Source organism: Rhinolophus hipposideros (assembly GCF_964194185.1).
Source record: "Rhinolophus hipposideros genome assembly, chromosome: 10".
NCBI classification, from domain to species: domain Eukaryota; kingdom Metazoa; phylum Chordata; class Mammalia; order Chiroptera; family Rhinolophidae; genus Rhinolophus; species Rhinolophus hipposideros.
Window position 1 is genome coordinate 30,677,323 of NC_138056.1, and position 27,757 is coordinate 30,705,079.

At 34.6% G+C, this 27,757-nt stretch overlaps 1 pseudogene across 1 annotated transcript in view; it reads left to right on the top strand.

The window, feature by feature from the left end:
- The first annotated feature begins 936 nt into the window (after positions 1-936).
- The window catches only part of LOC308503378 (tyrosine-protein phosphatase non-receptor type 11-like), an 88,897-nt pseudogene continuing 62,076 nt past the window's right edge, over positions 937-27,757 (top strand). Inside the window, exon 1 of the transcript in view lies at positions 937-1,012. The product of the transcript in view is annotated as a tyrosine-protein phosphatase non-receptor type 11-like (transcript). The remainder of the gene's footprint in view (positions 1,013-27,757) is intronic.

Below are 27,757 nucleotides of genomic sequence, written 5' to 3' on the forward strand. Positions count from 1 at the left end.
TTCTCTTGTGTGTGATGAGAGCTGATTTATAGCTTAAGCTTCGGCCACATTCACTGCAAAAATAAGGCTTTCCTCCTGAGTGGGCCCTCTGATGAATGAAAAGGGCTGACCTCTGGTTAAAACCTAGCCCACAATTTCCACTACTGACTACTTCAAATCCTGAAATTTCTACCCACTTCAATACTTTGCCTGTTTCTGAAGGGTTTGCCGTCTCAGCTGAACTGAACTTTATTTCCACCGTCTTGCCTTCCGTTGAACTTATGAGCTGTCCTCCAGGTGAGCTGGAGAAAGTTCTTAAAGTGACCCTCTCCATTGTCCTCCCATACAATGATTTAAAGCCCCCTTCGCTGTCTTCACCTTCCACTCCAGAATCTTTCATAAGAGAGTGGGTGTCGCTGCTGTTTCCGATATGCTGGGCAGAGATCTGCTATTCGGAGAGTTCCTGCAAACATGCCTGGGCTGCTTGGAAGGCGATGGTCATGTAGCACCTGCTGACATAACCGCTGACTGCAGAAGTCCAGAGGACAGGAGGAATAAGGTTGAGTTTCTGGCTTTGGATCTGAACAGCAGCTGGATAGATGTTCTCACTCCTCTCTCCAGGGTTCTTCTCCCTGCTCTAGCAGAAAGACAAGTGTTGGTTTGGAAAATGGAATTCCCAAGGAGAACAGGTTGCTGTAGTTTTCCAGCATCACATCCCTGTATAGGGTCCTTTCAGCATGGCTCAACAGCTGCCACTCTTCTTGGGTGAAGTCCACAGCCACGTCAGGAAATGACACAAATGCCTCTTGTCTCCTGGTTCTCAAGAGCCCCATGGCCATTTTTCTGGTCTCCTGAAGGGTCTCCCTGGAGAAAAGTGGGTTCTCCTCCTTACCCAGCCCTGGCTGCTGCACAGGAGTAACCCTTGGGCTTGAGTCCATCTTTGCAGCTTTGAGACGCATGGGCTTGTTAGTCGCAGAGGTGCTGAAGCTGGTGGAAAAAGAGTTGCAATGTCTGTCCCATGGGAAGCATGACTGTAAGGAATGATGGGTTACAGGCAACCTGCCAAATAATCTATCTTTCTTTTAGAAGTTATATCATTGTAACTTTTATATTAATACTATGATCTATTTCAAATTATTTCTGTGTGTTTGATGTATGCTAGAGGCCAGCTTGTATTTATCCAAATGGATATCAAGTTGTTCCAATGTTTCTTAAAGAGACTTTTCTTTCCCCTCTTGAATTACTTTGGAAATTTTGTTGAAACCAGTAGATTGTATAAGTATTGTGCCTATTTCTTGACTCTATTATGACCTCTGCTCTGTTCTACTAGCTTTGGATGGTGTTTGTATTTGACCTGGAAGGCTTGGCTGAAGTTTTGGATTGGTTTGCTTCACTACTGGTTTCAAATTCCACAAAGTCCTGAAATGCTGTAATTTGGAGAATGCCTGAGACTAGGTGACTTCTCTTTTACTCACCAGGCCTTTAGCCACTATTTTTTTCAGTTAAAGGAGAGTGGGGTAGAGGGAAATGGTATAATTGCTAGGCTGAGTAGGGGTTCTTCCAATCTACAGTCCTCTCCACCATCCCTCACTGTCCCCAGTTCTGGCATGGCAGTTTGAATTCAAACCTGGAAATGGCCCCCCAGACTAAAATAGCTGCTGCTCTCTCCTCTTCTCCAAAGCATTTGTTTCTCTCTGGAATTCAGTTCATTTACCTTCTTTATGTCCACCACTCTTCTCTACCTTCATAGAAGAGTATTCTTTTTATTTTATTTTGTCTTTTTTTCTTGTTGTTACCATTGGAAAAAAGGTTTTTCTGTTCTATATTTTAATTGGCAGCAAAAATATTCCTGGTGGGGAAAAAAATGAAGGGAAAGTTTAGAACAGTTTATTTTAAAAAACAAAACAAACAAAAAAAACTTGTATTTTGAATCTTTTGTTCTACTAATTACTTTATTTTCCTTTTATCAAGGCTATCAAATATTGTATAGTTTTTGTCTTCAACCGTTAAAATTTGCTCAAGTTTTTGGAACCATTGTTAAGTTTAGCAACATCATTCTAGAATGAAATGGCAAAGTTGACCGTCCTTTTGTGAACAGAAAAAAAAAAAAAAAAAAAAAAGGAACAATATAGGTCCATATGACAGTGAAAAAACAGGAGTCACTGTAGCAATTTTTCTGCTCTTATTTTTATTTGATCATTGATTATGTTATCCAAAAAGCTTTCTCAATGACCGTTGAGAAAATCCTTTTCCTCAGAGACTGAAGAATACAAAAGATCAGAAGTTTGTTCGTTATTTCTCAATTTAAAAGGCGCAGGTTATATACCATTTAAATAGAAAAAACTGGTGAATAGAAAATATTATGAATTGTAGAAATAAGATACGTTTTTTAAAGTAAGCTAGAGAAATTGTCACAGTTGGTTTAAGAGATGCAGTGAAACTTAAAATGATGATTCAAGAAGCTAACAGCAATAACATTTAATTTGGATCTGACACTAGCTATTGATTTACAAGTAAGTCTCAGTCTTGGATTCTAGCTGATAACAATTGGACAAGCTTTACTGGATGCCCACATTGTTTGACATCGTTTTTGTTTGTTTAAAGATAGCATTCACTGAAGTGCTCCGACTGTCTTTCAAGGCATAAAAGTCAAATGAACAGACAATCTGAAGGAAGAAAAGAGTCTCGCTTTGCCTGTTTTTTATCTACACATGGTTACACTCCCTTTGCAATGTTTCGGCATTCAGACTACACAGGGCAGAGTATTTAAGTAATGGCACTTGTAATACAGAGGGGCTGATTAAATAATAATAATAATAATAATAATAATAAATAATAATAAAAATAATAATAATAATAATAGAAATATCTTATGTTTCATGTAGGGGCCAGTAGTAGGTATTACTAGTACCAAATACAAGATATCACTTGTTGCGTCCTGCACAACACAAGCCGTGGGAAAGTGAGGGAGGCGGCGAGGCTTAAACTATCATAAAGAGACAGAGACTCAAATATAGTTAAATCACAGAGGACCAAGGGACTCACAGCCTCAAGGGACTGGAGCCCCCGATCACCGTGGGTATTTATTGATTTTCCACAATAGAAATCACAGGATTAGGGGCAGGGTCTGTGAAACTCGTACACCACACAATAATCATTCATTCCAAATCCCATAATCGTCCCAAAGCAACCCATGCATACCATCCCCCAAATGACCAAGGTGTGGTGCATACAATCCCTGGGGGAACAAGTCTCACAAGATAAGATTATCCCATGAGCCAAACAGGAGGGGCGAAATGTTATTGTTCTAATGGGTCCATTACACCTGAGAGTAAAGGACAACAGTTGAGGCATGCGTCAGCAGCTTCTCAGAAGAGGAGGGGCACAGCTACCTCCTAACTTTACATTAGCTTATGGGGGTCTTAGGGGGGTCCCGTCTGGCTTAGGTTGTTTCTCCCGTGAGAAATCTTACCCGTCTTTGACTGCAGACCCTGCTTACAAGGACCAAACATGGAGAATTAGAGTAGCATAAACTCAACCCCAATGAGAGACAATCCCGCAGGGTCACCTTTCCCTAAGGAAAGATTGGAGGGGACAGACTGCTAGGTTGCTGTGTGACTACAATCACTCAAGAATCTATATGCCCAAGCTAGAATATTTTATGGGTAATATCAAATAATAAAATATGTGTTCTCCACATTTGATCTTCATAGAATCAATATAAATTCAACCTAATGTAAGATGATTGCCAAAATATGAGTTGCTCACAGTACAGATAGTGGGGAGAGGGATAAAAGGAGTTCTATGGTCCAATATGTTGGAGAGTCAGATATTTCAATATGACTAAATTTACTCTCAAGCTCCAAGATGGGGTCAAGATGCAATGTAGTGTTTCTGAAACTTATTTGATTAAAAAATTATTCTCCTATTCCAAAAACACATATGGGTTAATTACACTGGAAAAAACAACACAAAAAAAAACCCTCAAAAAGCTATGTTTCATAAAAATCTAACCTAGTTTTAGTAAGCCTCATATGCTTTGTTTTTTTTTCGCAAAGTTCTGCAGGATTTGGAGTTCCTCTTATCCAAAACTACAATAAACATGTCCAACAGGAGGTACTTTGTTGCATTCATAGCTCTTTAAAAAATTTTGATGGTGATTGGAACATTTATTTAATAAGAAGTAATCAGAGGAACTCCAGGTATTTGGAGAAAAATGTATAGTAGAGTCTGGTGTTTGTCCTTGCTTAGTGCTCATTGGAGGTAAGTTATTAACAGTGGCATGTTCTTTCTCCATTTCCTAAGTGCAGCATGCTTCATGCCCTTGTCAGAATGTTTTGTGGTAGTGCTGTGATGTGTGCATTAGTGATATAGATGTATGCATATGTGTGTATTTGTGTGCTCTGATTTGTAAAATCTTTGATGAACCTAAGCAGTGAGTTCCACCAGGGAAAAGACCAACTGTTATCATTTTTGTTTTCCAAACCTATAACTGTGGCTATAATAAAGAAGAGCTTCAAAATAAACAGTATTTAAACCACTTCATCTAGATCCTTTTCATATGAGTATATTTTGCATTCTACAGTTTGCCAGATCATTTACATATGGCATGTAATATAACTCAATAAATATTTATTAAGTGCCTAATATGATGAGGCAATAAGCTAAATGCCAAGGCATGTTTTATTACCACTGCCCATTTATCAAGGAGCTCAGAAAATTGGAGCACAATTTACTTCCTAGTATAGAGGGAGTTTGAGTGTAGTAACCTCAATTAAAAAACCTAAACAACTGTGGAAAAGCTACTACTGCAACAGCACTTAGGTTACTGGATGATCTCTGCTTGATCAAGAGAAATTGATACACACATTCACCCTTCACCACCTAGAGAGCAATATATGAGAGGTATAATCACTGAGTGGATAGAGCCTTGTGGTCTTCTTTTCAGGTGAACAATAATAAATGAATGGCAATTTCTGCACAAGGCTTAGGGATTAAATATAAATAGCAGCCAACAAATATTTCAGGGACTGGACGACATATGGATGTCACACCAGAATGGCAGCTATAGGACTGGGGTGGTCAGTGACAAGGCTGAAAATAAAAATATGGCCATATTGAGAGATGAAGGTATGGATGGAGGTGGAAGTAGCTTAATGTAGATCAAATTGCAAATGACTAAAAGTAAAAGAAAATGAAAATAAAGAGTGAAATTAGGGTTCACATTCTAATAACAGTGCATCAGCAACGGAATGAAGTTCAATAATATTTAAGAATGAGCCATAAGGATCCTGGACAAAGATCCTTGCAACACTAATACACAGTACTTCCTATGTGAAATCTGCTATTCTAAATTTTCTATATAAAATAATATTATGCATACTCATATAGGTATATATGCATATGTGTGTACACACACATATGTGTGTGTATATTTATAATATGAGATAGATATTATCAGTTTCTCCATCTGAGGGATGAAGAACTGAAGCATGGTGAGGTTAAGTCACTTCTCAGAGTCTTAGAGCAAAACACAGAAGTAAGGATTCAAACAAAGCAATCTGGTTACAGCGTCTGAGCCCTAATCAAATGATGTACTATTTCTCTTAATATGACCGCTCTAATATGGTCTCAGATCATTGTATAAGAAGAAACTGAGCCCAGATGCAGAGCCGAGAGAATAAGGAGACAGAGTAAGCCATTTCCTAATAATTAGCTAAGAAATTGTAGCTTGTTCGATTATGTGTGTTTTAATTTTGAATTGATGTAATAATAGCCCTGTATCTATAGGACCAAATAGTCTAGACACAGTAAGTGTCTTTTAAGGAAGTTTTGCTTAAATTTTATTCTGCCAGTTGTGAAGGAAGGCTCGTAAGCAAGGATGGAAGATGGCCAAGCGTTGACCACTGAGGATTACAAGAAAACACACTCAGCACCCTCCTTCACACCATTATTGCCCTACAGTCCTTAGTCAAATCAGAGAAATGACTGCATATGGTCAGCTTTCTCAAATGCTCTTACCTCCTCAACAAACATCAACTATAAACCTGTGGGAAAGATTTGGACTTGTTTCTCATATTCCTTTTTTACTTCTTCATGATTGAAGAAATAGATGGTCTTTATATCACTATCTGTAAACTGACTTATAAATGATAAGGACATTAATAAAATGTATACACCTTAATATAACAACAGAGTCAGAACCAGAACTCTGAACTCAGAGATTATCAATCTCTTACTTGAATAAAAAAACACATTTTTGCTAGAACTATGTTATATATATTATTCTTGAATTTAATATGAAACACAGTGCCGACCACATGTATCATTTTGGATATCATTAGCAAAGTTTCAGAGGAAGGCATGAGGAAACATGTACTGAGTTCTTATTATTTACAAGAGTATAATAAACCTTTAGGAGTAAGTCAAACAGTTTTTTGTGTGTGTGTTTTTTTTTTAAATCTACATAAGTGAAGGAAAATCAGATTGATGAAAATGGAAAAAAGACTTTTGCTTCTATATTCCTAATTCTTGAAAATTCTAAAGCTGAGTTTATAATAAAATGTTAGCTATATCTCCCTATATACTATAGCTTTATTTTATTTGTAGTTTCATCTCTCTAATCATTCCCCTTACAGAAACAAACAGCATTAAAGGGAGTAAAAATCACATTGACAACTGTGTGGTTTGCCAACCTTAGTCTCCTTTAGAAAAATCTTTCTGAAACATAATTTTAAAACTTTCAAATACGCTATAATTAGAGCCTGTGAGACAACCAACATTTTTTAAGTTAGAAGACTCTTAATGATTACTACATGATTATTTTATATATGTTAGAGAAACACACACTTGACGTCCCCTGAATTAAAGCCATCAAAAATAAAATAGAGGCTTCATCTCAGTAGAATGTGCTCCTGGCATGGATTACAAAGGGTAGCAAGGTGTGACTCCTTGCTCACTACTAAACTGCTTGCGTACTGTGTGGGCAAGTTACTTCACCCCTCTGACCATCAGTTCTTCACCAATGAAATGGAGAAAATACTGTAGAACACAGTACCTACAGTTAACAATACAGGATTGTGCACTTTAAAAATTTTTAGTAGGATAGATCTCAGATTAAGTATTCTTACCACAAACAACAACAAAGAACAAAAAAATCCCCAATAAAACCACAAAAGAATACAACACAGTTTTGAAAGTGATGGATATGTTAGTCCCTTTATTGTGGTGATAGTTTCTCAGGTATACGGATATGTCCAAACTCATCAAGTTGTTATACATTAAATGTGTGCAATGTTTTGTATCAATTATACCACAAGAAAGCTTAAAAAAAAAGAGAAGGAAAAAATGGAGAAAATAATATCCCTACTTCATAGGGATTGCTTCTGGGAAGGATAAAGTAAGGAAATGCATATAATAAAGGCCCAAGAAGAGTTACTAATTTCCTTTCGTTGTGCTTAGTGTTACTAGTGAAACCTCTTACCACTTTTATGCAACCTGTGCTTTAAAAATTACAAAACACAAGTACACTTGGATTTAAAAATAAAATGAGCAACTTTCCTAGTATTGTGTTCCAGAGACCATGCATTTAACCTTTCCACAAGAACTCCTCTCACTAATGCAAAGTGAGCTAGTCTTCCTAAGAGGGTCCCCAAGCTATAACAGGAAACTAAATGCCAAAATAAATATAAAACAAATTAGAGTATTATAGGATTGGGTTAGTGTTAAGTTAGTGTTAATTGCCCTTCTTTGGAACGGAGCAGGAAATTCTTTCAAATTCAGTTGAACTAAATGGATAAACTTTGGCATTTACTTACTGCCCTTCTTAAGCCATCTCCACTTTCCCCGGTGTGTCTTCTTTCTTGAGAAATTCTCTGAGTTCCTGCTCGTAATTTTCAGTACCTGATTCACCACAGATCTGTGTTCTACAGCAGGATAGACTATGATATTAACTGTTACTAGTTGACCTTTTAATAGTCAACTTAGAAATAGCAACCAGCACAGAGATATAGCCACCAATGGGGGATTAACATATACTGAAGTAGTGTGCTTCAAAATAGCATCCCTTAGATACTTATTCTTCCTCAACCCTTTAGCTCTAGAATTCTCTTACTATGCCTTGCTGAAAATCGGTATTATCCCAAAAGAAAAAGCACAAAATACAAAAAAAAAAAAAAAAGAAGAAGAAAGTAAGTAGACACCTCAAACGCTTCTTACCTAGAGACATCCATTGTCCACTACGTGGTGTATTGCTTTTTAGATCCTTTGAAGTGAGATTACGTCTCTACCTTTTGAGGCATGACAGTTCTTTACACACTCAAACACAGTTATTAGATCTTGCCTTTATTTTTTTCTCCAAGAAAAAAATGGTAAGAAAAAACAACACCTTTTTTTCTTAGTATTAAATAGTTAGATCCATCCAGATCCATTCCAATGTCATTTTGCCAGTAAAAGGAATAGGAGACACTTTCTGACCTTGTGAAAAAAATTGTGTTGAAACAAGGTTTTGTATACCAGGCAGTCTCTCTTACCTGAACTTTGTCTGAGCCAGAAGCTTAAAAGTGAGGCATAAATAGCTTAGTGTTGACATATATTTAAAATTGGGCTCTATGTAATCATTTGACACATAGCTTTTGGGTAAAAGCATAACCAAACTAAGAAGATTGCCACTTATATTTTGCTTACCTTATATAGGGCGGTAGAATGAATTAGTTAAAAAATATTATCAATGGAAGAAATTCTATGACAAAAGCTACAATAAGAATTCCTAACAAATAAATACTTTATCTTGTCTCATTTGCAAGATATAATAAATTGGTGAATATGTGTCCTAATGAACAGTATTCAATAAAAACAACTTGGAAAAAAATAATGCAAGATGATACGAAAGTCAAATTAGGGAGGCTTGTTAAAGTCTGTACATCTTCCAAGGAAATACAATGTTGAATAATTCATTCACTGTTTAACACATTTGCCACACTCTTAAAAACCATGCAAACTGTTTTTATTACTGGGTTTGCTTTTTTTTTTTTTTCATTTTGAAAAGGGATTATATGTATTTTTCATCTGTGAGACTCCAAAAATTTAAGTGCAAAATAATTACCATTGAGTTCTTGCTAATTAAATCAGCAGAGGATTTTTAGCTGACACTATGCTAGGTACTCACATTAAGAGACTGTCTCGTTGCATTAAACAGAGCCCATTTATCACAGATAAGCTCTCAGTCTATTTATTTGATATAGCAGTTAACGGGTAAGGGAAATGAATCTTCCCAATATTGTAGGCAACAGATGCCCAGCTGTCTTGCTTCTAATTATCTGATCTAGAAGTGTTGAAGCAGAGAGGATATAAACACTATTGTCCTTAAACTGATCCAGAATATAACAAAACGTAAAGTAAGTTTCATTTCAATAAATTGACTAGTCTTATCATCTAACTAAATTAAAAGAAGAATTTTCAAGATGTGTGCATAAACATATGCTGTATTCAAACATGATTAAACATCAGGGCTTTAGGGCAGCTTAAATCATAACATATACATAAATCGAAACAACAACGAGGCTAGCCTGTGCTTTTTCAAAACATCATAAAATCTGTCTATTCAGAAATTCTGTCACCAATGTTTTAATATGTTCATTTGTTAATTTACTCATATTTATCGAATTCCTATAATATGCCAGCCACCATGCTAAATGCTGTAAACACAACTATGAGGAATAGCACGTTCATCTTGCCTCAAATCCTTTTTTGTAATGTATCTGATAGAAAATTTCTGTGAATGTTGGATATGAATAGGGCAGACATGAACTTACAGATATAACTTAGTATCTGTCTGTGAAGAGATAAGTCTATTGACTGATAGAGAAATTGTGCTTAAATATCAGTGGCTAAATAAATACTGCTAATCGATTTCTAATTTTTAACATGTATTTTAGAGGTTTCTTGGGGGATATTTTTTAGAATGAAAATTAGTTTTAGAATTAACCACATTCACTGAAGTATTTTTTTCATATTTTTTTAAAGTACAATAAATTGATTTTTGAAATTTTGATATTCCTAACATACACCCAGTTTTCTTAAAAATATAAGTAATTTTCTTTATAATGTATTATCTGCAGTTAGGATATATTAAGTTAACTTAATTCCACATGACTTTTATTTACTACTGAGTATACTATATTGACATATCATTTAAATACCTTGATTTTCAAGCAAGGGCCACAATAAAACAAATAATCCATAATGATCCTGTCATGTTTTCAACACCACCATAATTTAGAGTTTGATCATAGTCAGGAATATTGATTTGCAGGTCAAAGGAATCAAATGATAAAATACTAGAAGCAATTTGAGCATTTATAATAACTTTGTTCCTATAAGTGTGCAGAAATATGCTTTTATGCCCTACAAAAATGGGGAATGGAAATAGCAATAAATCACCATTGCTATATTGGCCTTAGACTTCAGGCAAGCATCTAAAATAAATTGCATCTGATACCTAAACAGCATATTTCTCTCATTCTTGATATTTCACAACCTTCTGTGACAGTTAAACTAGTTCATTTAAGTAAGTTCAGCGTGGCAAATAGAACATATTTTATGAGATTTCAATTATCAGGAGAATAAACTAGAAAAGAAACAAGCCCTTCACATATCTTTTATGATCCACCATATTTATGTAGCTTTCCCTAACTGGTCCACTCCCTATTGATATATTTGTGACCTTTATCAGGTTCACAAAATACTGATTTACTGATTTCTATTATATTTTATTATAAAACATCTGAGTTTTTTCATGTGTCTGACACCAGGACAACTAAAGGATATTCTGTAATGTCGTGATTATCTGCCCTGGGTTTTATATTAGAAAATCCAACATCAAAACCCAACTCTGCTCCTTTATAAATATAGATTTCTGGTTGTTACAAAATACATTCTTCCTTTTCTTACTAGATCCTGATTTGCTGGAGTAGAAAAGTACTCAGATAAAAAATTGTCTTTCCCAGCCTTCTTTGCAATTATGTGTAACTCTGATATATTTCTGGTTGTTGATTCTTAAGTGGGAGTTTTTAGATGAGGATTTAGAAAGCAAGTATAAAACGGGACAGGGACTCAGCTGGCAAGAAACAGATGTTTCTCTATCTGAAAGGAAAATTAGATTCTAGAGTTTAAGCAAACTTTTTGACTATGAAACATGGACACAGTAGTCATGGATGGGTTTCTAGAAATATCAAAGTCCCAAATTCTGATTTGATCGCAGAGTAATCACACTAGCCCTGAAATGCCTACTTTCACACTTCTCTTTCTGTGATTAGAAAATGAAATCCTTATTGTATTTAAGCTACTGTTTAACTTTGTTTATTCTTTTTAGCTAAATGTGATTGCTAAATAATGCATTATAATATTAAATACTTTTTAATGTTAATATAATATTAGTACTTTACAATATTAAATCCAGTCTGAATTTCAGTTCAGTGTTGAAAAAGCTTCATTCATAAAATGGACATATTAATACGATTTTAATAAGTGAGAGAATTGAATAAGAACATAGTGGTAAAGGGCTTATCACAATGTCTGCTACAGTATTTGCAGTCTATCAATCACAATAATTATTGTTATGTACTGTTTGAGAGGTAGTGCCTTTTTTCTGTTTTAATTTTTCCACTTGATATTTTACACCTGAGAAACAAATTAGGCAAGCACGTATTTAACGACTTCTTTTTAAGATAAGTCTAATTATGTGTCTTTCCCTGTCTTTTTATTCTTAAATCTAACAATATAAATAACCATTAATTATAGGAATTATAAGTTATTTTTCTGGACCCATTGGCAGGCATATATGAGGCACTGCTTTTAAAGTTTGTTTTTCTAAAACTTTATCTGAATCGAAACCTTTGAGAAATCCTAAGTTCCCCTTTCTGTTTATCTCAAAATACTGAAGGAAAAAAAAAAAATACTGCATTAAAACTAGATAAGCTGAAGCTATCATGAAAGCAAAAGAAAAGGAAAGGAAGGAGGGAAGAAAGGAAAGAAAAAAGGAAACAGAGAGGAAGGAGGGAGGGAGGAAGAAGAGAACAGGAGGGAGGAAAGATGGAGGGAGAAAAAAAGAGATTATAAATTTAATTTGAGTCCCATGCCTTTTAAATGAATGTTTGGCGTTTGCAAGGCTCTAGTAAGGCACAAGGAGGTTAATTTAGACAGCATCTGAATTGTTTCAGATAAACAAAGAATTTAAAAAGAAGTACTGTAGCAAATTTATTAATGATTTGAAGAGACTCTTTTTAGGAAACAAGTCAGTCAAAATGAAGGAAGAAAAAAAAAGCCCAGGTATGAATCTCACATATCACCACTTAAATTCCTTCAGTGGAGCCCTCTTGCTTTCAGGATGAGTCATTACATATCTTGCATTTTTCATTATATAACCCTTGTTTACCTCTCCAGGTGTCACCATGTACACACTTCATAACATTTGCTTAAAAACAGAACTTGATACAATACCTCAACTGTTCCTGTTGCCTCATTTCAATTGGCTTCTTCATAAGCGTTCCGTTTTCTAGTATGTACTCATCTCCTCTCACCCTCTAACTGATTCTTATCTCTGGATCTCAGTACAGATATTCATATCTCTGTGAAATCTTTTTGATTTTAGAGTTGCCCTTTAAAGTACAGGATACCAAGTTTAATTTGAGTTTCCAATAAACAATAAACAATTTTTTAATATATGCAGTATGTCCCATGTAATTATATACATATTTATACCAAAAAAAAAGAAAAACAGCAGTGTTTATCTGTGAAGCAAATTGAACTGGGTGTCCTGTATTTTTCTTTGTTAAATCTGGCAACCATTCTTCCTTCTGTGTCATCACTCACTAGACGCCGCCATCCCCCACTAGGTTAAATGTCCATTTTTAGTACCTCAATACCACTGGCTGCATACAGTGTTATGGGCTGCTTCCCCACTAGACAACTATCTTGAAGGCATGAGTTGTGCCTCCTTCCTTTTGTATCCCCGACACCTGTACAGTCATTCACACACAGTGGAAGCTTAACATTAATTCCTTCCTTGGTCGGAAGGCATGCCATTTCTCACACTAAACATCAACCCTATCTACCACGTATTGTTAAGGTCTAGAATCGACCGCCCCTCAATTGGACAGAGGACACACGCGATAATGCAAGTCACACAGAGAGGTTTATTTCCAGCTAGCTGGGGTCCAAGTATCTGCCCGACGCAGCGGGTTTCAACAAGGACCCCGAGCACTCAAAGCCAAGGGTTTATATAGCATCTTTAAAGCATCCAGTAATTTTCCATAGCTTCAAAGAGTATACATATCATGGGCTTGTTCCACATTCTGGGGATTTGACAAGATAAGCTGGCTTGTACCCCACCCAGTCAGCAGTTAACAAGATAAGCTCTTTTCAAACAGGGCATCTGGTCCACACCCTGTTAAGGTCATTCAGAAAATGGCTTCCTTTCTTATGCTAACCTACTCTTACAGTATTAACACAGATTTGTCTTTATTCTCCTTGAAAAATTTTGAACTTTCCTCATGTATTTTTCAGGAGTAGAAAAACCCTGGGCCTATTACATGCTTTCTGATCTCTTATTTCACCCTATCCCACTAATACCAAGATTCCATCTTTAGGATCTATGAGCAGTTTGAAATAAAAAGGCTTTTATTACCTCCTTGCAACTCAGCATGAAAGGAATGCTAGTTCATGTTAGAATAGAACTGCCTTATACCTAAAGTGTCTGTCACGAAACTTGTTATCTTTCCTAAGTAGGCAAAGAAAAAGATAAAGATTATGGCCAACTTTAGTGTCTTCAAATCCCTTGCTATTATATAAAAGAATTATGCTAGCTTCTTATTCACTTGTGAAGGAGAGGTCCTTTCTGACAGCTAGTTTTAAGGAACCATTCCTGCTTTTCATGGTGACTAGCAGTTTCATGGTCTAGCTTGACTAGCTTTTCATGGTCATAGCAGTCTTCCAGGATTATATACTAAATTTTATAGCATAACAGCTAAAAAATATGCTTAGAACAAATAATTTTTCTGCTTATCTAGAAACAGTTTTCTCACACATTAAAATTATTGTGAAATGTCATAAAGCTTACAATTCTATATATTTTGCTTTAAACTGTGGTCAACCTTTAGACTTTTTGTTGTTTATTTATTTGCTTTTCTGCTGTATTTATTTCTAGACAGTTTTATTCCTAGGCAATTATTATAAATCATACATACACATACACACACACACACATACACACTCACTCTCACACACTTTTGTTTTTAAGCATGCTATTGTGACTGTATTCCTACCAGAATTCATCCTCCGTGTATGGAACTACTCTCATTTGTCAAATTTCTCTTGATTTTTTTACCTACCTTTCAGAATAATAGTAACTACATCTAATACCGTATTATCATAAACTGATGATCATTCTCTCAAAATCTGTTGAAATCTTTCAAATTAAACTAGATCTGTCCATAGATATACCAACTCAGGCAAAACTGTATAAAACTTTTATTTTAAAGGCAAAGAACATGGTACATCAAGAGAAATAGAGTGAGGGGTTTTTCTATCTGAAGTCCAAGAGCTGTCCTCTATGCAAGGTCACCAAGGGCCCTTGTGTCCCTGGCTTGAGCCACCAAGATCTATTTAAGGAATTCTGGGTTTTGGGGAGCTGAAGCCAAGTTTGTCAAACTGGTTAGGCCAGTTGCAAATCATTAAGAAACTGTTGCCATGCAGCAGCCTACCCGTCTGTCTCCTTGTACTTGCCCCTAAAGAAAGGAGAGTCTGTGAGATGGATCCTTTCAGGGACTTGGCTTCACCTTTGTGCTTGCACCTTATGTCTCCCTATTTGGCCCCAGAAAGATGGCTGGTCAGCCAATGACGAGTAAGATTCCCCACAGGGGCGGGGAGGGAAGAGAGGAGGAACCAGGCGCAGTCGAGTGGGGACCAACAGGAGCACTCACGGGGGTTCCTAGAGGTGGGCACAGCCCCCCCACCTTCCCCAGGGTAAGGAAAGCCTCTGGCTCTGTGGCTGCATTCCTTCCCAAAACCTGCAAGGGAAGAGATTCAATGATGGGCTCTCCATCTATTCATATGCATATAGATTTTGTCCCTTGGGGAAGTACAAACATCCTGAGACTTATGGTTCTGCTGCCTGCAGGCAAGGGTGATTGGCTTGAATCAGTTTCCTATTATGATGTATAGGATTCACAGATCTTGATTGACAAGCTTTATCTCCTTTATTTCCCCACCTAACTAATAAAAGCTAATGCATAGGCCCTATTAAGGGTCCCGTCCTTGAGACTGAGTCCCCTTGGCCCGGTTTACAATCTATTCATGGCTACTGTCTTTTCTTAACCCTGTGCCACTCTCCTGGCTCCCCACAACTCTCATTGCATGGGATGCGACAAGAAACTAAAGAAATTGGCCCAGAGGGTCTTGAGGGAGTTTCCAATTTTAAACAGTACATCTTAAATTTAACTGTCCTTATCTTGGTTAAGAGTAAAAACACCAGATATCCAAGCAGCTGTCCACACTAGACTCTGCTATCAGCAACTCCTCTGCCAGTGCTTCTCTTCTTAAATAAACCTTCTACCTTCTAAAAAAAAACAAAAAAAAAACAAAACAAAAAACACCAGACATCCAGCTATCCCCAGAGATAAAGGTAGAGCTTCCTTGCTTCCTTCAGCCTAGTTATAAATCAACTATCTCCACAACGTCACATATATATTTCTTTTTACCAATGTTTAAAAACAAACAAAAAACAAACTGAGGGTTATTAGATGGGCGGGGGGTGGGGATAAGGGGGAAGGTGAGGGGATTAGAAAACAGTAACCACAAAATGGCCTCAGGGTTTTTGAAAAATAATTTGGGGAACGTAATCAATAATGTTGTAAAGATTTTGTAGGGTATCTGATGGACACGTGTACCATTTGGGAGACCACCTCAGGGAAGATGTAGATGCTTGATCAATGTACTGTACACCTGAAACTGAACAATGGTGAATGCCAACTATAATCTTATATATATATATAATGTGATGGCTCTGCGCAATGTCGGAGGGATAGTGGGTGGGGGGATGGGGGAGGGGGGTCCACAGTGTGAGGGATATAAATGATGAACGTCTAAGTATTACCTTGTCTTGTGCACCTGAAACTAATAAAAAAATAAAAATAAAAAAATAAAAAACAAAAAATAAAAATAGTGAGAAAAAAATAATAAAAATGTAAATATAAAATAGAAACATTGTCTTATAAATGGAAAAACCAGTTAACATGTTTATTTAAAATTTCACCAATCAATATTAGTCATTATTCATGCAACTCAAATTGACATAACCATTATTATGAAATATGTTCTATTTTTTTCTCAGTTGTACAATTGATATTCTCTTTTTTGTCAATGTCTTGGACTTTTAGTATACTTATTAGGCAAAAAATATGGAAGAAAATATTTTTCTTTTACTGTATTGCTATTCATCTCTTTTTCTCACATTTTAAACTCACTACTTGCTTCTATTTGAGTGAATTCCAAAGAGAAATTGTCTCACAGACTAGAGCTCAGTGTCTAATTAAGATGGTGTTTCAGCTGCCCCAATCTACTCAGGGCCTTTAGCCATGCTATCCTTATGTCGCTGGCTTGCGTAGTCCATAATTACACTCTACTAATCCTCAATACATTTAGATGCTAATGAATCTAGTACTCATATGCTTACACATTCACTGAACCACAAATAACTGCTGGGCACATACTCCTTGGCAACCACAGTGCTAAGTAATGAAAAAACAAGAGCAATAGGGCTTCTGCTCTCACGCATGTATAGGCTGATAGAAAATACAGACGGGAAAACAGGAACTTAAACAGAGTGTGTTAAATGCTATAGTGGAATTCTTGATAGATTGAAGCCCACAAGAGGTACCTAAGGTGAGATGTCAGTGAAGACTTTCTGAAGTAAGTGGTAGCTACAACATAAAGAATAAAGATAGACTGAAATAGACTGATGGGATGTAGAACATTGCAGGCAGAAGGATCAGAAAGAGCTTAGCAGATTTGAGAAAGTGAAATTAATACCCTATGTCCTGAGTCATTGAGAAAATTAGAGAATACGTGAGAGTTAGAGCAAGAGAATGAGAGAGTAAGAGAGAGAAGGAGATTGGTTATGATTGTGTAAAGCACCAGACAGAGGCTCTAAGAGAAGAGACAATATAAAACCTTAGAGGTTCTTTTAAACAATGTTAGTAAGAGAAAGAAATATGACTTAAGAGAGGGGTTTGATAAAGGCCCCTAATTTTCCAGATTTCCACAAGTCAGCCATAGGAGAATGGTTGATGTAACATAAAAATGGTTCTCCACATTGGTGCTGTTTTTCTTAGACTCTTAACTCTTCTGAGGGTGCCTTCCTTCATCTCTCTCTAGATTTCCCACCCTCTTTGATGTGGTGATCATGTCTCTTCCCTCATGAAATCTTCCATTGAATTAACTGAACAAATGCATTTTTCTCCTTTCTCTAAATCTACATAACTTTGCTTAATTCCCCCCCCCACCGTATATAATATCCTGAACACATTTTCTTGAACTGTATATGTTTTAAACTTATTTTCCCCTACCACTAGACTAGCTTCTTGAGTATGTCTTAACCATTTTAGAATCTTCTATAATATGGTCATTGATGAGTTATAAATTAAACAAGACTGATTAATTAGGCACAGGGCAAACATTAAGATATAGAAGTTATGGTTTTTCATAAGGCTTACATATTATAGCAGAACATTATTTCATCAAATGTGTAACCCTGTTTGGGGCAGGGTAGTTGGAAATTCACTTTTTTTTTCTTTTTTTTTTACAGTTATCTGATTCTTATTGTCAGTTTAGCTGATGCTACTGCTCTAATTTAGAAGGTACCTTTGTCAGTTGAAAGAACACCATCCATCATGGATTAAAAAACAAGAAAACACTAACTTGTAGGTAGATTGACTAGAAGGTCAAACTCAAAGAAAAGTAATTATGTTTACTTTTAACAGCATTGCCTTCTCAAGAAAATGAGATTAGCCAGGTATCTGAATGCATTTCTTTAATCAGAATTCTTTGGTTTAAAATAATTTGTAAATAACCGTCCAACATTATTTTGGGAACATGAGAAGTTCTGTTCTATTTTCTATTTAAATCAAATTATTCCTTTAGGCAATGATTATTCCTTGCTGATTAGCAGAGGATCAAGTTCTCTTACCAGCAGGAAAAAAACACACACAAAAAAACACATAGAATTTCACTCTCTACATACACTAAAATTTATAACTATTGATATGATATCTCTTTCTCTCTCTCTCTCTCTCTCTCTCTCTCTCTCTCTCTCTCTCTCTCTCTCTCTCTCTCTCTCTCCCACACACACACCATGTGAATAGTGTATTTGTATCATTGAAGTTGAGAATTTATTGGTGTAAAAGCAAGTGTACTTCATGTATAGGCATACTATAGTGATAATAAGCCCTTTATGTGTATTATCTCATTTTTTTCTTATAACCATACAGAGAGAGTTATGTATTCTTGCTGTTTCAGTTTTGCAGATGAGCAAAAACCAAGGCAAAGACTGCTGAGATATTAATAAATTGTTTAAAGACACTCAGCTAGAAAAGGGCAAAACTAGAGTGTGAACTCCTATCAGTCTGACTTCAGAATCTAAGTTCTTATCCAGATAGGACACAGTCTTAGGCTCAGCGACACCTGTAGTGAAGAGCATCACCATTCTTCCTAAGCCCGTGTTCTTGAGAGGCTGCACCTCCCCTTCATGTTTTTTTTTTCACCCTTCACTTTATCACAAAAACAGATTTTGAAAAGAAATTACAGTTTTAAAAGTCAAAACCCAATCAGATTTTCATTCCTTCTAAATGATGATGGCCGATTTAGTGTCTTCCGTCCACCTTCATGAAAGTAGTATACGTAAAACCTGAAGAATAGGGGCCTGTGACTTTGTGCAGAAATAAATGGTTTTTACTTTTGCCTTTTTGTGTGTGAACAAATTTATACAGACTCTGTGAATTTGAAAGGACCTTACAGGATCTGATTTAGCTGACAGTCCCTCAGTTCTCTTGAACATATCCCTGTCAAAAGATGATCTAATAGTGATGGAAAATTTATTATCTGTCAAAGCCTACAATTTTCATTCATCGCCTCCAATTGAGCGCACTCATCTCCCTAAACATCTGCCATTTGATCCTGATTATACATTACTATCATGAAGCCAAAGAGAAGAGTTTCTAAATTTTTTTATTATGTGTTATCTTTCAAATATAGAGGGTGCCAATATATATATATATTTCCAACATTTTAAGAAAGGAAAACTGTATTAAAATTGTAATACTCAATATATACCGATAACAAAAGATGAATACAAGTCACATTTGACTTCTGCAATTACTAGAGGTGCTCAAAGTGGTTACCATCAGCTCCAGACACTTCTGATTACAGCAAACTACTGATTGAGCAACGCTGACTAAAGTATCCACTTGTATACATTTTTTGGCATCACAGGTATTTGAGACTAAGACAACAGCATTTTCCCTGTCAATTACTTTTTCCAAGGTAGGCATGTCCAGCTCCTTCATCTGCTTTACAAAATGCCCTCACTGTCCTGAATAGATTCAGCTTTGGTTTTGTTTTTCTTAAAACTCAGCAGCCAGAACTGAAGAAGAGGATATTTAAGATGTATTTTGGCTAACGAAGCAGGAGTCCCAGTTTCCTTTCTGAGACACCATTTTCTATTAATTTCCAGTTGGATTATATTAATTTTGTTGACAACTCACACTGATGTGTAATTAAAATGTTTTCAACATATGCTATATGCAGAGCCACTGTCTTCTACCTTGGCTATTATTGGTCATTTTCTGACAAGATACAAGAAAAGGTAAATATCAGCCTATTAACAGACATCGTTTTAAATTCTGAATCTAATAGTCCTTGATGAAAAGCAATGAACAGCCAAGGCTGAGTTTTATAACCATTTTGGTATAAAAAACCAGATATCCCACCAGGCATTTATAAAATCAATAACAAGTGATGAGTTAATTAATTAAATATTTTAAAGAAGCAAACTTTAAAGATTTTGTTGGCAGTTCAGTGAAAACAATAGGGATCAAATTTTATTTTCAAAGAACTTAAGAATATGCTGAATTGAAACGGAAGAGAAACACTTAAAAAGAAAAAAATTTTCTTAATAAATGCAAAATTACTATTTTAAATTTATTTGCACAGTATAGAGTATAACATTTCTTCACAAAACAATTTCACATTTTATCATTTAATGTTAAATATACACTGTATAAAATAAGGTGTTTTTTTTAAGTTTTCAAAAAAAGTCAAGCATTTCAAAATAAGAAAAATTATTTAATGTGCTGCAAAATCATAACCAAACAAATCAGACTGTTCATTTTCTTGTTTTCTCTTAGTTTGGATCCAAATACATGAATAATATAAATGTGTATTTTAAAACATTTCCTTTACTTCTACATTTCACAAGGTATGTCTGACAACTGTATCATATACATATGTTGAGAACATTGGGGAAGTAAAGCAGTCATGTAGAAATTAAAGCTTTGCCTCCCCAAATGATTTCAGTTTTCTGAAGTTGCAATTCTTTTTTATTTTATTTTATTTTATTTTATTTTATTTATTTGATGCTCTCTCTTCATGTGCATACATTTTCAGAGTTGTTATATCCTCTTAGATGATTGACTCCTTTATCATTATGTAATGTCATTTTTTAAATTATTATTAGTTTCAGGTGTACAAAACAATGTACTAGTTAGACATTTATATCCTTGACAAAGTCATGATCCCCCTCCCCCAATCTGGTACCCCTCTGACATCCTATATAGCTGTTACGGTTCTGAAGTTGCAATTCTCAGTTTAGTTTTTCATGCTCTCCCTGTTGGCACTTCAGATTGGATACAGAAACTAAACCCTAGCCATCAGCACTGTAGCGTCACATTTACAAAGAAAAGCAAACATTAAACTTCAAGTCTTCAATGCACTAAACAGCAAATATGCCAGGAAGAAAATCAGCTCCCTGTGTGGTCTGCACAAAATCTTTCTTCTTCAGAACCATAGAGAGAAATACTTTCAAGGTCTTTTCAGCCCCAAAAGAGCTAAAGGACACTCATGACTGTGGCAGTTTTGCTCATTTTTTCTAATATAGAGAGAAATTGCCAGTAAGGGAAATAGCCTTCTTCAATAACTGAAATGTGAAAATGGATTTGTAGCACTTAAACTCTAAAGGTGGGGGAATGTGCAGAAATTTTCATGGGCATGGATATACTGTAGCCCAGCTCACAACTGACATTTTCACTTATGTCTCTGGGTATCTAAAATAATATACAGAGAATGGTAAATAAACCTCTAAAAAAAAAAAAAGGAAAGAAAGGAGAGAGAAGACTGCCTTTAAACAAAAGGATTTTTGAAAAAAGATTTCTGCTAGAAAACACATCTAGAATTATAGGGAGAATCTTCATAGTAAGCCAGAGTTTTAAGTGGTTGAATTCTCCTAAAGGCCTTAGTTTAAAACCAGGCCCCTATTAAAGATTTTCTATGAGTAACTTGATTCTTACAAGAATTTAAGAAATTAGAGATTTACATCAGACACTGAGACATAAATGAAAAAAGGCAAACTTTCAATCTGATCATGATGCAATGTATATATTTACTATTTTGTTTTTTAGGTGATTCATTCTAATAATGGAGGTAATAAGCGTCTTTATTAAATGTGTACTATGAACAAAGCACTTTCTATAGAATTTATCATTTATTCCTAATTATAAGTATTACATGTATAAATATTCCCATTAGGAATTCAGGCTGTTTGAAACAGGTCAAGTAACTTGATCAAAATCAAATAGCTGATAAGCTTTACAGTTGAAATTTTGATTCAGATACTTTAACACTCGAAACAATTTTGTCTTTGATATGCAAAAACTAAATATACACATGTGCACACATACTTCTTAAAGATTAAAACAGGGTTGGCAAACATTTTCTGTAAAGAGCCAGAAAGTAAATATTTTAGGCTTTCCTAGATGTATGAGCTATGTCACAGCTACTCAGTGTTGCCATTGTAATATGAAGGCTGCCATGAGCAATATGTAAACAAATGAGCATGGCTGTTCCAATAAAATTTGGTTTACAAAAACAGGTTGAAAGCCAGATTTGGCCCCTAGGTGGTAATCTGCCTACCCCTGGTTTAAAATAATAACATTTTTCTTATTTTTCCACAGTAACATTAAAAAGTAATTGAAATGTTAACATAATGTAACAAGAAATAACTGCGATAGAATTCAAAGTTAGAAAGCAGGAGAAAAACAGCAGCAGCAGTTGATGGACAGAATAACCAACTATGGAAAGTCAAGTCTTCCTAATATTGTACCTATGGATTATGGAGTGGCTTTTGCAGACTGCATTAAAAAGTAACAGGAAATGAGGAGAGATCCATAATGAATTAAAACCAGAAGAAGTTAGAGACATGCGAACAATATGCAGAAAGGAAATCTCAGAAGTTCCTGTGGTAAAAATGCAATTATCTAGAATCTAAAGAACCAAGTAATCTCAATAAATGATTGCTTCATAATATGGTAGGATCAAAGGAGAAATTTTCAAATCACTAACTATTAATATACCTTCTCCCCCATTCAAGACGAAGTAAAAGGGACTATATTTACATTCCCACCTGAAGCAGTTGAAAACAAACAAAAATATAAAACAATGGTTTTTAGATATTGAACATCATGCAGAGAATGATCCCAAAGCAACAAATGAGGTAGGCATCACAACAGTCCTGGTTTGTTGGCTAGAATAATTACCAGACTGCAACAGTGGTAGAGGAAACCTTGGTAGAGCCTTGTGATCTTGCTGAGTTGAGGAAGGAAAGCTGGGTGTATGAGGAAGTCAAGTTGGTTAGAGTTTTCTGTGTAAGATTCCACATAAGAGGAGCTGGCTACACAGAAAGAACTCGAGATCTGCAGAAAGGTCACCCGAGAGCCATGGACTAAGAAATGATCACCATGTAAAAAGAAAACAAAACAAAAAAAGACCTCATGATTCATAGGACATTAAGTAGAGTACTCAGAAAAGTTTTAGCTCAATATTATGGCAATGGCAAAATTAGTCCTAAACTCCTCACTGATCTAGTCTCATTTAACAGACTTTAGAAATAAGCCTCCAAAGGATCAAACACTTTCTTGTGCCTCAGAACAAGATTGGGGATATTTATAGGGATATACAAATATCTAATAGCTGAGAAAGCAAAATTCACAATGGCTGTCATCCAATAAACATGTATCTGCATACAAAAGAGCAGGCAATCCATAATTTAATCAATAGAAACAGACCCAGAATGATAGAGATGATAGAATTAATCAGCAAGAACATAAAAGTAATCATCATAACTATATAACTTGAATTATGCATAGTTCAAGAAGGTAAAGGAAAGATTGACCAGGTTGAATAGAAAATACAGAAAATACAAAAAATACAAAAATACAATTTGTGTGTGTGTGTGAGTTTGTTCTTCCCTTTTCAATTAGAAACATTAAAAAATACACACAATTGCATATTTGAATCCAACAGGCAATATTTTTAACCTTTGGATTCATCCTCCAGGAAAGTGATATCAAATGCCATCAAGTTGACAGGTCAACATTTTTGCTTTATCATTATCACCAGTTCTATTTTCTTAGTATTTTTTTCAATAAAAAAACATGTTTATCACTGTTCTTTATAAGTTAATTCTTGTAAAGAGCCTCATGTTCTTTACAAGAATTATCTTTATTTACAATATCATAAATGTAGACACAATTTATCATTTTCAAAAGTATTGTATAACTTTGAACCTAAAAGTCTCAATTTACCTTCTGGTACTGTGACAATTGCCACAGCCACTCATGTACACTTCAGATTTCTTTGACTTAAAGTGGGGAGAGACCCAAAGTCAGCCAATCTCAGTAGTTGTGTGATATCACCTGTCAAGTAAGTCACTCGTAGAATAAATACAACTGATTAAAAAAAATAATTGAATTTTCCTGTGTATATATTTTTAGAAGCAATGGAGGTGTGGCCACATATTGGTAATACAACTGAGGAGCTAGTCTTAGAATTCCATGTGAAAAGAGCAATTGAGGACAGTCTTGCCCTTGTATTTTAAACTTGTTCCAAATATGACTCTTTGGCATCAATTATAAAATAAGAAAAAAACTAAAATTGCAATATTGGAAATAGACTTTTCAAGGACAATTATATTCAAAAACTCAAGAGTCAATGACATAATAGGAAACTTCAATTTATTGTTCAGTTTTTTTCCACCGGGTGATAACCAAATGATCTCTGAGTTTTAAGTATTAATGAATACTTAGATTTCTTTGGGGCTGCTATAAAGTAAAAAAAAAAAAAAACAATGTATGTACCAGTTAAGAATATATACTTTAAAAAGTCACATAGGAAGTAAGGTAGTGTTTGTCTTGCTCCAGAAGACAAAATTAGAATAAATTAGTGAAAGGTATAGGAGGGTTTGTTGTAGCTCTTTAAAAACTCAACTTACTATTTTAGAACTCTCCAGAAGTTTTAGTAGAGGCTTAGTAGACATTTGGATATCATACAGATGACTCAATAATGGGTAGGAAGTTGAACAACAAGGAATTCAAACAGTTTTGTATCTAAATACTTTGCTCTAATTAAGTAGTTTTCACTACTTAATTTTAACTATTTAGTAAAATTAGTTCTCTAATAATTCTGTTAATCTAATTCCAAAAGAATATGAATAATGGATTTTTTTTAGCTCAATGTTTTTAGCTCAAGGTAAAATGTTTTAAAATAACATAAAATGAAACCCCAAAAGTATTCTTCAATGAAACATCCTAAGAATAATTTTGATTTATATTTTAAAAACAGAATGTATGCAGCTTCTATTTTTAAATTATTTCCTCCAGAGTGATTTTTATAGGATTTTTTAATAGGAGATATACCACATGTGAGTCAGTGTAATGAGACTGATGTATTGCACATCAAAGCAATAAAATTGATTCATAAGTATCCATAAACCCATTGGAAAGATTTCATATAATAGTTTGAATGTTAAAAAAGTCACACAGACACAATTTTAGAAGTTCAATCATTCAGAATAATAATTCATAGGATTTTCTGAACCAGTGCTAAGATTTCTTCTCCTAATATCTCTTTTCTGAGTACCTGCAATTTTGTTTCTTTATATTATTCTGAACTTCCTAACTAATGCACCTAAAACTGCCATTAATGGCAGTGTGAACAAGTTAGATATTATAGCCAAAATTTTTAGAAACAGTCCTATAATTGGTGTCATTCAAAGTCTGCTTTAATATAAGATAGAAAAGGCTCACAGAAATACTGCTATTTCTGTTGTGTCTATGTCTGGGTCTGTTTTCCAAATAAAATGGTGAACCACCTTTGAATGCTTCCAACTACACTTAGGGTGATCTTCAAAGGTCTGGAACATCTGTTACCAGAAGACATGTACAGTTCGACACAGTCATTCCAATTTGAGAATAAAACAAAGGTATATTTTGTCTTTAGCAAACACTTTCATACTCTGGAGTTACAACGTAATTTCATGCTTACAAATGTAATGATAAATTTTCTATGTATTTACACTTTTGGCACTATTTGATAGATTGGTTCTTTGGTGTTAGGTCTATCTACAGTAGTAATAAATGTAATAACTTTTCTGAGAGGGAAAATACTGTTAACTTGTTTTGTATTCTTTTAGGCGTTCCAGATATTAGAATATTTTATATAAATTCTCTTTCATGAGAATATTCATGTGGAATAAATTGCAAAAGTAGAATTATTATAGTATTTCCCTTCTGTATGTATATGAGTTTCCTTGTGACCACTTAATGGGTCATCACTATTTTTTATTTTTTTAATTAGCAAGGTTTTTTATATGAGAAAAGAAGTACTATTGCTTTTATTTGTACTTCATGCATTATCAGGAGGGTTAAGAATATTTTTAAATATTTAATTTCTTTGTATTATAGTCTTCTATGAATTTTCTATTCATATCTTTGACCAATTCTTCTATAAGAATACATAAAATCTATAATAATTTTAAAGCATGATGGAAATGTGGAAGACCATTTGCTACATTTTATGGAAGAATTGTGAAGAAATAAACAACAACAAAAACTACATTAGCATATTTGTGATAAGTACAAATAATTACTCGAGGAAAACAAGCACATAGGTATCTCAACATGGTATTTCCTTTATCTAACACAGCTTGGCTTATTTAAAATGAAACGAGGCAGCAAAATAAAGTTTCAAAGTGTAAACTAAAAAGTGAGGTTGAGTCTACCTATATAAGTAAGAAAACTTATTTGGTAAGTTTTTGCCTTAGAAAATATGCTGACTCAATGAGGAGAGAAGCATTCCTTAAGGAAAAAAATAAAATGATCTCTATTTTTAATACCCACCCTCTCCTTATTGATATAAATATATCTGTAATTTCAATATATACATGTTTGATTCAAACAAAACATATCCCTAACAAAATAGCTATCTTGGGACCAAGCCACTATAAGAGTTTAGACATGTTTTAAATCACATTCCAAAAAAAATAAGTAAAATACTCAATTTAAAATTATGATAAAAAGATTTTTACATATATATATGCAAAGGTCTTTTCGAGAAATACTCAATATTTTTATTTTAGAAAGCAATTTGTATTTGTCAATAGCATTCATTAACTACATTATTGTAAGACCAACAATTTGATTGTATCCAAACTTGTAACACTGAAACAATCAACACATTGACTTGTTTCTGAGCTTAGCACAAACATATTGAAGAGCCAAGGTCAATCTTCATGTAATAAAGATTTATGTGGTGGGAAATGTCTAAAGGGAAGTTTAGAAATTCAGTTGACCAGACTTCCAATGGTCTACATGACCTAAGGTTATCCAAAGAAATAGTCACTTCCATATTTTAACTCTTTCCTGATGACATTACCCAACATGTTGCTCAACACTGACTACAGACAGACATGCAAAATAAATGTTTTACAATTTAAAGCCGTGCAAAACATCTTTTCTTTGTAGAAATCAATATGCCTTGTTTGATAATTATACTAAATTATTTATTAGCCTACTAAATATTTCTGTCTGCAAACATTTTCAGAAATAAATTTAATATTTAATCACGTTAGCCTTCAAGAATATTTTTCTCTCCTTCTTTTTGTGATCCTTATTTTCTGTTGCTATTTTTCCAAATTATAAACATGCGTGCATGTACATATGTACATATGTGCATGTTTCTTTAATTTGTATATTAAATGGAATCTGAGTAATTGAAAAGAAAAATAAAAGCCAAATCAAAAGGGTAAATAAATGTGAAAAAAATAAAGGCAACAGACCAATGTGTGTGTGTGTGTGTGTGTGTGTGTGTGTGTGTGTGTGTGTGATGTTTGAGTGCTTGAAAATCTAAAAGGAAAACCCAGTGGGAGGGGGGTAGTGATGAGTGAGAAAGGTGAAGGGATTATGATATACAAATTGGTAGTTGCAAAATAGTCACAAGGATGTGAAATACAGTATGGGAAATATAGTCAATAATATTGTAAAAACTATATATAGTGTCAGATGACTACTAGGTTTATCAGGGAACTACTTCATAAATTATATAAATACCTAACCACCACTGTGCTATACACCTGAAACTAATATAAAATAATAATACTGCATGTCAACTATAATTAATA